Source organism: Rutidosis leptorrhynchoides, chromosome 4 (assembly GCF_046630445.1).
Source record: "Rutidosis leptorrhynchoides isolate AG116_Rl617_1_P2 chromosome 4, CSIRO_AGI_Rlap_v1, whole genome shotgun sequence".
Classification (NCBI taxonomy): Eukaryota; Viridiplantae; Streptophyta; class Magnoliopsida; order Asterales; family Asteraceae; genus Rutidosis; species Rutidosis leptorrhynchoides.
In genome coordinates this window covers 60,741,356-60,753,281 of record NC_092336.1, presented here as the reverse complement: position 1 = coordinate 60,753,281, position 11,926 = coordinate 60,741,356, and positions in this window count along the sequence as shown.

Sequence of the window (11,926 nt, the reverse complement as noted above, 5' to 3'; positions counted from 1 at the left end):
TTTTTCTATATATAAAAGATATTTAATAAAAGTTATATTTTTATAAATTAAAATAAAGATAAAGAAACTTATAAAACTTAAATATTTAACAAAATCTTAAAAATACTTATATTTTTGTTTTTCTTTTTATATTTTTGAATAATTAAAACGTATTTTTACAAAAACGAATTTTTAATAAAAGTAAACTAAAAATCTTTTTTTTTTTATATTAGCGTTGCGCTTCCGGCTTTTAAGATAAGTTCCCCGGCAGCGGCGCCAAAAATACTTGATGTTATGCGAGGTGTATATAAAATAGTTATTAATTTTAGCAGAAAACACTATTAAATACGATACAATTTTACACAAGATATTTATTTATTTATAGAATGGATATACTTAAACCTTGCTACAACACTTATAGGCAGTGTACCTAATCGTACAGTAGTGTAGTTTTTAGTAAGTCCGGTTCGTTCCACAGGGAAATCTTTAAACAAAGTTCAACGCTATATTAGTTTACTTTTATAAAAATACAAACATATATATAAGTAATATTATTATTATAAAGGGGGGTTTTTACCGTTTAAGGACCGGTTTGTCGATTTTAAGACTTTAGTCGCAGTTAAAACCTAATGTAAAATATTAAATAAATAAAAGACTTAATTTAAAGCGTAAAGTAAATAACGATAATGAAATTGCGAATAATAAAAGTGCGATAAAATAAAATTGCGATAATTAAAAAGTACGATAATTAAAAGTGCGATTAAATAACAATAAATAAAAGTGCGATAATTAGAAGTGCAATTAAATATAAAATAAAGGAAATTAAATATGAAATAAAAGAATTATGCTTATTTAAACTTCCGTAATCATGATGTTTGACGTGTTGATTTTAGTTTTATGCCCATGGGTTAATTGTCCTTTGTCCTGGATTATTTAATATGTCCGTCTGGTTTTTGTCCATAACAGTCCATCAGTCATAAATATAAAGTGCGAGTGTCCTCATCAAATTATTCTTGTACCCGAAGTTAAATATTCCAACTAATTGGGGATTCGAATTGTAACAAGGTTTTGATACTTTGTTTAATGAATACACCAGGTTATCGACTGCGTGTAAACCAAGGTTTTACTACTTTGTTAACAATTACACCAATTACCCTTGAATGTAATTTCACCCCTGTTTTAATTATTCTAGTGGTTATTAATCCATTCCCGTGTCCGGTTAAATGAACGATTATTCGTACATATAAATACCCCGCCCATCGTGTCCGATTGAGTGTATATGGTAATTTATAGGGACGCCCAATTGTAAATCTTTATATTAACATTAACAAACTTTCATTTAGTTAAACAAATATAAAGCCCATTAATAGCCCATAGTCTAATTTCCACAAGTGTCGTTCTTTTGTCCAAACCCCAATTATGGTACAAAGCCCAATTACCCAATTTTAGTAATTAGACCAACATCATGATTACTTCGTCTTAAATAAGCATAATAATAACTTAGCTACGAGACATTAATATAAAAAGGTTGAACATAACTTACAATGATTAAAAATAGCGTAGCGTTACACGGACAGAATTTCGACTTATACCCTTACAACATTCGCTAACATACCCTTATTATTAGAATTAAAATTAAAATTAAAATATAAATTATATATATATATATATATAAATTTTACGTATGATAAGAGAAGAAAAAGATATGAATTGTGATCAGAATTCGGTTGGCTTTATAGGGAATTTCGATTTTTGGGGCTCCGCGACTCGCGGTGAATTTTGCCTTCAAACTCCGCGAGTCGCGGAGATTGAAATTACAGCTCACATCTTTTGGAGTCTTTCTTGCCGACGGATTTTATATATAAATATAAAATATAAATAATTAATATAATTATTTATATATTATATTATATGCTTGTGCATAGTAGACTTGTAATTTTTAGTCCGTTGCGTCGAGCGTTGAGAGTTGACTCTGGTCCCGGTTCCGGATTTTCGAACGTCCTTGCGTACAATTTTATATTTTGTATTTTGCGTTTTGAATCTTGTACTCTTGTAATTTCGAGACGTTTCTTATCAATAATTGGAACCTCTTTGATTGTCTTTTGTTCTTTTGAGCTTTTTGGTCGTTTGCGTCTTCAATTCGTCGAATCTGTCTTTTGTCTTCACCTTTTATTATTTAAACGAATATCACTTGTAAATAGAACAATTGCAACTAAAAGCTTGTCTTTCTTGAGGAATAATGCTATGAAATATATGTTCGTTTTTAGCATTATCAGATATACTTAAACCTTGCTACAACACTTATAGGCAGTGTACCTAATCGTACAGTAGTGTAGTTTTTAGTAAGTCCGGTTCGTTCCACAGGGAATCTTTTTAAACAAAGTTTAACGCTATATTAGTTTACTTTTATAAAAATACAAATATATATATAAGTAATATTATTATTATAAAAGGGGGGTTTTTACCGTTTAATGACCGGTTTGTCGATTTTAAAACTTTAGTCACAGTTAAAACCAAATGTAAAATATTAAAAATAAATACAAGACTTAAATTAAAGAGTAAAGTAAATAACGATAATGAAATTGCGAATAATAAAAGTGCGATAAAATAAACTTGCGATAATTAAAAAGTACGATAATTAAAAGTGCAATTAAATAAAATAACAATAAAAATGCGATAATTAGAAGTGCAATTAAATATAAAATAAAGGAAATTAAATATGAAATAAAAGAATTATGCTTATTTAAACTTTCGTAATCATGATGTTTGACGTGTTGATTTTAGTTTTATGCCCATGGGTTAATTGTCCTTTGTCCTGGATTATTTAATATGTCCGTCTGGTTTTTGTCCATAACAGTCCATCAGTCATAAATATAAAGTGCGAGTATCCTCGTCAAATTATCCTTATACCCGAAGTTAAATATTCCAACTAATTGGGGACTTAAACTGTAACAAGATTTTAATACTTTGTTTAATAATTACACCAGGATGTCGACTGAGTGTAACCCAAGGTTTTAATATTTTGTTATCAATTATACCAAGTGTCCTTGTACATAATTTCACCCCTGTTTTAATTATTCTAGTGGCTATTAATCCATTCCCGTGTCCGGTTAAATGAACGATTATTCGTACATATAAATACCCCGCCCATCGTGTCCGATCGAGTGTATATGGTAATTTATAGGGACGCCCAATTGTAAATCTTTATAGTAACATTAAGAAACTATCATTTAGTTAAACAAATATAAAGCCCATTAATAGCCCATAGTCTGATTTCCACAAGTGTCGTTCTTTTGTCCAAACCCCAATTATGGTACAAAGCCCAATTACCCAATTTTAGTAGTTAGCCCAACATCATGATTACTTCGGATTAAATAAGCATAATAATAACTTAGCTACGAGACATTAAATTAAAAAGGTTGAACATAACTTACAATGATTAAAAATAGCGTAGCGTTACACGGACAGAATTTCGACTTACACCCTTACAACATTCGCTAACATACCCTTATTATTAGGATTAAAATTAAAATTAAAATATAAATATAAATTATATATATATATATATATATATATATATATATTTTACGTATATAGATAGAGAGATGGATATATTGATGATATGAAAAATGATCAGAATTCGGTTGGCTTTATAGGGAGTTTCAAAAATTGGGGCTCCGCGACTCGCGGCATTTTTTGCCTTCAAACTCCGCGAGTCGCGGAGTTTGAAATTACAGCTCACTCCAGTTTGGAGTCTTTCTTGCCGACGGTTTTTATTTATTTATATAATATATAAATAATTATAAGAATTATTTAAATATTATATTATATTTATGTGCATAGTTGACTTGTAATTTTTAGTCCGTTGCGTCGAGCGTTGAGAGTTGACTCTGGTCCCGGTTCCGGATTTTCGAACGTCCTTGCATACAATTTAATATCTTGTACTTTGCGTTTTGAATCTTGTACTCTTGTAATTTCGAGACGTTTCTTATCAATAATTGGAACCTCTTTGATTGTATTTTTTACTTTTGAGCTTTTTGGTCGTTTGCATCTTCAATTCGTCGAATCTGTCTTTTGTCTTCACCTTTTATTATTTAAACGAATATCACTTTTAAATAGAACAATTGCAACTAAAAGCTTGTCTTTCTTGAGGAATAATACTATGAAATATATGTTCGTTTTTAGCATTATCAACAACTTAACCATTGTTAACTACAATCTCTGTTTCAACTTAATGAATTCCATTTCATAATAAACCAAGTGTATTATTCAATTACATAATTGATTTTACATTTTCATTTTCGATATACTCGAAACTTTCCATAAAACATCATTTTTACCTTGCGAAGTTAGCAAGAGTTCCATAAGCACCAACATGATTCACTGAGGAAATATCAATAAAACTGAATAACGAAGTATTGATTACATTAGTAAAATACTCCACGAAGATTATGAAATCTATAATGTTTTAGAGATTATTCATTTCTAATCCAGCCAAAAATTAAATGAGCTTAATATGATATTAACTCATTAAATCTGTGTTACATCTGAAGAAAATATACATACATATATTTTCATAAAGACGGTAATAAAAATTCTTTTGTACAAAGTATTAATTGTGAAATCTTTAACGGGTAGGTAATACTCGGGAAACATATAAGTTCGCAATTAATATGTTACACTGTACATTCTTCAACTTTGATTCAAAAATTATTAACAATGCTCACAACGATATACAATCGTTTTCATACAAATTCAATTACATATTCTGATATTGACGGATCAGAATCCAAGTCATAACTCTGAATCGGTGACATCATTCTTAGATATCTACATCTTTCAAAGCTATACTTTGACTTTAAATCTGTGCAAGATCCATTAGCATTGTTTTTACCAAAAATAACCTTGCAATTCCTTTTCAAAGTATCCAGTATTATCAACCGTTCAATCAGTCAACGACGACCTTTTAGACTTGTAACTTTGGCATATACATTTTTGTTACTGGGGAACCTTTCATGTTCCACCACATTAACTGTAAATGTACTAGCAAATTTATTAATCTGTGACTTAAAGTATCTCCAAAAAACCATTATAATTGTTCATTGAAACCCTATCACGTACTCATTCACATCTTGTAACGGTAATTGCCATACCAACTACCGGGAATTAGCAATCAGTATCTCGAATTTCGCAGCAATTCTACGCCAACAGTTATATATATACATATAATGTCTATCTCCTAGACTTATTTACTTCGAAGGTGAAGTGACTGAAAAACACCCAAACTGTGAAACTAGTTCTCCGAATTTTTGGAAAAATGCTGATGAAGCAGCAAAAACTGTAAACGACCTTAACAGTCAAAAGTTTGATGCTAAAGAATAGTATGGTGGTAAAGCTGAGAAAAAGAGAAGGTTTGAAACTGAAAATGGATTGAGCAGACTATGAAGGAGGCTGTGGACAAATCACAAAGACTAAACCTGCCTTCAAAGAATACAAATGATTCAGTATCTGCTGAAGTCATTAACGAATACCTTGCTCCTGACTCAAAATCCGTTACGAACAAATCTTCTTCATCATCCTTCGATATTAGAAATTCTAAGATATTATCATATCTTTCATTATAAATATCTTCGATATTTCTGAAGATATCTTCATAACTATTATCATCCGAAATTATTTATCTCTTCACGCTATCTGTGTTACATCATAAAAGAAACTATTTTAGTTTCTAATTTCTGAAAATTTTGAAAAATGGATGTTTTTGAAGTAGTGTTGGGAATTGAAGCATGAGTTAGTATAATATAATGACACTTGATCAACGTGATTATATTACAGTAAGTCATGCTGAGTTTCTAATGGAACGTGATAAAGGTTCACAGATCATACCCTCATCATGAACCATATTACATAACTCTTTCATTCTATTTAACCTCTAAACATATCAAAAAAATATTTTTCTTGATTATTCGGTCTTTTTCGAGGTATTCTGGTAATTTGACAAGTCAGATTGTGTCATTACCATTTCTTTCTTAGAACATTAATTATGTTCATTCCGAAATTCATACCTACAAATTCTGGACCATTATTCGCTTGACTTAAAGTCGGGAAGAGAAAACGAAAGCATGAAGCTCCGAAATATAATGGAAAAAATAAAACCCGAAAATAACCCCGAAATTACAAACCGTGTATATCAATGCGTATAGCAATATAAAGACACGGGAGAATGAAAAACAATATAACCCCAAGGTAATAGTAGAAGAAAATAACCTCCTCTGGTGGCAGATGAAAAAGAAGAATGAATGATATGATAGCCAAGAAAATATCAAGAATCAGAACTGGATGAAGCATTTTCACAAATCTTTTGTAAGTATGAAATAAGGAAGAAGATTATAGGAGTGATGAAAATAAATGAAACGGAAGAGGTCAATTTATAGCAAAATATCAGACATAGCAATCGAGGCAGATTACGCATTTAATCAAAGGAAATCCTAATTTCCTTAAATTCCGAAGAATCAAATCTTATTTAAATTATGAAGATTTTCTATTCCTTAAATTCCGGAAATCAATCGTTACTACGTCAAGAGATAAGACGAATCTCTATTCTCCATTTCACTCTATTACGATAACTTCCCTCATACGCTTCGAGTAATTGGATTTTTTTTATCCATATTATTCAACGGTGATAAAAATTCTATTTATCAACACATATTCGTTATGAAAACATTTTTATTGTTAGCCATGACGACCTCACTCAAATTTCGGGACAAAATTTCTTTAACGGGGAGGTACTGTGATGACCCGGAAATTTCTGACCAAATTTAAACTTAATCTTTAACGTTTCCGACACGATAAGCAAAGTCTATGAAGTTGAATCCTAAAATTCTTGAACTATTCAAACACCCTTCGATTGTTCTCAACGATTCGCGAACAAATATATGTAAATAGATACATATATATATATATACTATAACTTGAAAACGTAACAAAGTGTTATGAAAAACGATGCTGTGCATTAACCTTATTGGTTTGATTATCTGATTGATATATTTAACCACGGAGTTAAAAGATTATGCCAAACAATTGAATTAAAATATATTTATTGAGTCCCTTAAAGATTATGATATTATTACGAGTCTCTGTTGTGAGGTCCACGTTGATTTGGGAAATCGTTCATTTTTAACGATATTCAAAATAAATGGTAAAGTGTTTGTTTAAATAACATAATTTGGAGACATACAATAATAAGGAATATTAACTGTTGGAATTAGATATATGAATAACTTGTGATATGTATTTTAAAATGTATATATTAATATTGAAAATATATAAAATATAATATTAAATTGGTCATAAAACGAATTGTTATTATATATATATTAACAAATAGCGATACAATGATTTATAGAAGTAAATGACCAAAACACTCGAAAGTTTAAGATATACTTTGAGTGGTATAGTTTAGGGATAATTTAAGGCTATATTTTGACAAAGGTACGTGACACGAAACGTAAAATGCAAGTTTTCTAAGCGCACAAAAATGCGTTCGAGAAACCAGAACTGGGACATGAGTCGAGTGATGACGTACGACTTATCGGAACAAAAATTACAAGTCAACTATGCACGTGAATTTAATATAATATATAATTAATTATTTAAAATTAAATATATTATATGTATTATATAAAAATATGTCGACAAGCTAAAAGTTAAACAAATGTGAGCTGGATCAGAGGGCCATGCGATCGCATGGCCTTGATGCCCAAAAACCATGCGATCGCATGGTGGGCTGGGACAAGTCAGGTACTATAAAATGCGAAACCTGGTGATCGAATTCAATATATATTTCATCAATCTATCTCTTACTCCGTATTATATTTATATATTATTATTATTATTATTATTATTATTATTATTATTATTATTATTATAATTATTAAGATTAATATTATTATTAATCTTATTATTATTATTATTATTATTATTATTATTATTATTATTATTATTATTATTATTATTAGTATTATTTTTAGTAATATTATTACATAAAATATTACGACAAGGTTATGAGCGTGTCACTTTCAAAATGGGTTTTCAAGCGGGATAGAGCTAAGGAAACTTTGGGTTATAGCTATGAAGGTTATGGGTAATATTCATGGGTACTATTCGCAAGTCAAACCTAGTGTTTCTCATCTCCGTTGTGTCTACGTACTTTCCTGCATTATTGAATCACAATATTGATACTTGAGCATTCATATCTTATCTTTTATATATTAATTGTGTATCCATGTCTAGTGCTCGAGTATATATGTTTATGCATGCTTGTATACTAAATTTCGTCATTAAACAGTTTATAATGAATCACGAATTAAATACATATATTACTGGTAAAAGGTATATGATATACATGTTTTTGGAAAGCTAACGAAAAATCAATAACTTTTCATTTAGATATCGAATAGTTTCGATGAACGGATTAAAAGATATGATCAACTGAATTATGATTGACGTTAATTGAAATTGCTTTTGAATCTGCAATTAAGATTTAAACAACTTGTTTACGAGATTTATAAAATGGATTTTTAAATATTACCAGTCGAGTAAATGAATTCTTATATAAAGCAGGTCTCATTTTGTTGAACTATTGTCAAAATTGACTTTTTGAAACAACTTTGGATAACTTTTGTATGTCAATCTCGAGCATTAGGATTATGATACACTATGACCAGACCTAGCTTGGTAGACATTTATTGACCAACATATGCTCTCTAGGTTGAGATCTACGATTATTTGGTATTTCGAGTTTCGATCACATTTCGGTGAACAACTTTATGTACTGCTAAGGTGAGTTTCATTAATCCCTTTTTAATTGCTTTTGCAATATATTTTTGGGCTGAGAATACATGCAATTTATTTTAAACGCAATGGACACAAGTGCATACTAAATTCTACACCGAGTTTGAACCTAAAATCCCTTAGCTTTGGTAACTAGTAACTGTCGGTTATAAGAACCGATGGGCGCGAATAGAGGTATATGGATCCATAGGGCTTGACATCCCCGTCTGTTCCAGGTTTAGAAACCCTAGCCTGAACTATTAAACAGACGTATGCTATTTGAGTTTAGTACACATTGGTTTGCGTGTATTGTACATGTTGGTTGCATGTATGTTAAAACAGGGGTACTTATTATATATACGTTAAGTTTAGTTACCAGGGTGCTCAATCTTGTAGAATATTTTGATAAACGTTTCTGGATGAAACAACTGAAATCTTGTGATCCACCTTTATGTACAGATTATGCAAAACATTAAAACTATGAACTCATCAACCTTTGTGTTGACACTTGTTAGCATGTTTATTCTCAGGTTCCCTAGAAGTCTTCCGCTATTTGCTTATATGTTAGACAAGCTATGTGCATGGAGTCTTACTTGGCATATTTTTCAAGGAAACGTTGCATTCACCAAATCATCACCAAGTATCTTATTTTGACTGCATTGTCAACGGAAGTACCATTGTAAACTATTATTTACAGTGATTTTCTATATGTAGATATCATCAGATGTTGAAAACCTTTGATTTAAATATTCATTTATGGTGTGCCTTTTCAAAATAATGCAATGTTTACAAAACGTATCATATAGAGGTCAAATATCTCGCAATGAAATCGATGAATGACGTGTTCGTCCATATGGATTTGGAGCGATCGTTACAAAAGCTATCCTGAGAAAGGATAAGTGTTTAGCAGCCATCAGTCAACGGCCATCCGAGTTGACTGATGAAAAATGGGAAGAGATGGACGGCCAGGCTATCGCAAATCTTCATCTGGCACTAGCAGATGGTGTTTTGTCTAGCATAGAAGAAAAGAAGACGGCGAAAGAGATTTGGGATCACCTCGTAAAATTTTACGAGACCAAATCACTCCACAACAAGATATTCCTTAAGAGGAAACTTATGCGCTATGCGTGAATGAATCTACTTCAGTTAATGAGCACATTAATTCTTTGAATACTCTATTTTCTCAACTCGCTTCATTAAGTTGCAATATAGAGCCAAAAGAACGTGCTAAACTTTTACTTCAGAGTCTACCTGACTCGTATGATCAACTCATTATTAACTTAACCAATAATGTTCTCTCGGAGTATCTAGTCTATGATGAAGTTACGGCTGCTATTCTAGAAGAAGAAAATCGGCGCAATAACAAGGAGGAAAAATAGGCCGGGTCACGACAAATGGAGGCCGTGGTGGTGTTAGGAGGGAGATCAACGGAACGTGGCCCAAGTGGGAGTCACAATCATGGTAAACTGAAGTCTAAAAAGAAGAAGACCTATACATGCTACAATTGTGGCAAGAAAGGTCACCTGAAGAAGGATTGTCGGAGTTTAAATAATTCAAATCCTCAAGGACATATTTCAAGCACTTCAGATGATGGGACTGCTTTGGTTAGTGAGGCAGTGGTAGCAAATGAAGGCAGAAAGACATTTGTTGTGTCTGGTTATTTGACTCGGGAGCTACTTTTCACATGACCCCTAGGAGAGAATGGTTCAAACAATATGAACGTATCTCAGGAGGATATGTATACAGTTGCAATGATCATGAACTAAAGATCATTGGAATCGGAGATATCATTATGAAGATGCACGATGGTACAGTTCGTACTATTCAAGGTGTATGACACGTGGAGGGTTTGAAGAAGAACTTATTGTCTTTAGGACAATTGGATGATCTTGGTTGTAAGATGGAGATACAAGATAAAATCATGAAAATCATGAAAGGCGCAGTTGTACTTATGAAAGGAGAAAAGGTGGGTGCTAATCTATACATTCTGAAAGGTGAGACGGTACGGGAAGTGGAAGCCTCCGTTGCTTCGAATAGTTTAAGTGATAAAACTGCTATAACATGGCATCAAAAGCTTGGACACATGTCTGAACAAGGTATGAAGATTCTTGTTGAAAGAAATCTTATTCCTGGTCTTACAAATGTATCGCTACCTTTCTGTGAGTATTGTGTAATCAGCAAGCAGTATCGCCTGAAGTTTAACACATCAAATTCTAGAAGTAAATTGGTTCTGGAATTGATTCACTCTGATGTGTGGCAAGCACCAGTTCAATCCATAGGAGGAGCAAAGTATTTTGTATCATTTATTGATGATTACACTAGGAGATGTTGGGTGTACCTAATCAAGAGGAAAGCAGATGTGTTTGAAGCTTTCAAAGTTTACAAAGCGCGGGTTGAACTTGAATCTGGTAAAAAGATCAAGTGTTTGAGGACAGATAATGGACGAGAGTACACTGGTCATGAATTTGATAAGTTCTGCAAACAAGAAGGTATCAAAAGGCAGTTCATGACGGCATACACTCCTCAACAAAACGGAGTGGCAGAGCGGATGAACAGAACCTTGTTAGATAGAACAAGGGCGATGTTGGCAACTGCAAGCTTGGGAAAATCATTCTGGGCAGAAGCAGTAAGTACTTCCTGTTACGTGATAAATCGGTCACCATCAACTGTAATTGAGTTGAAATCGCCGATGGAAATGTGGACTGGAAAACCAGTTAATTATTCTGACCTTCATGTATTTGGAAGTCCTGTGTACGTAATGTACAATTCTCAAGAAACAACAAAGTTGGATCCGAAGTCCAAAAAGTGTTTGTTCTTGGGGTATTGAAAGGACCCGTCCTAATCCATCTGGATGAATACATTACATTTGGTTACATCGCGAGGTACTTGACCTCTATATGATACATTTTACAAACATTGCATTCGTTTTTAAAAGACAAACTTTCATTACATCGACAGTTGACGGCATGCATACCATTTCATAATATATCCAACTATAATAGACTTAATAATAATCTTGATGAACTCAACGACTCGAATGCAACGTCTTTTGAAATATGACATGAATGACTCCAAGTAATATCTCTAATATGAGCAAATGCACAGTGGAAGATTT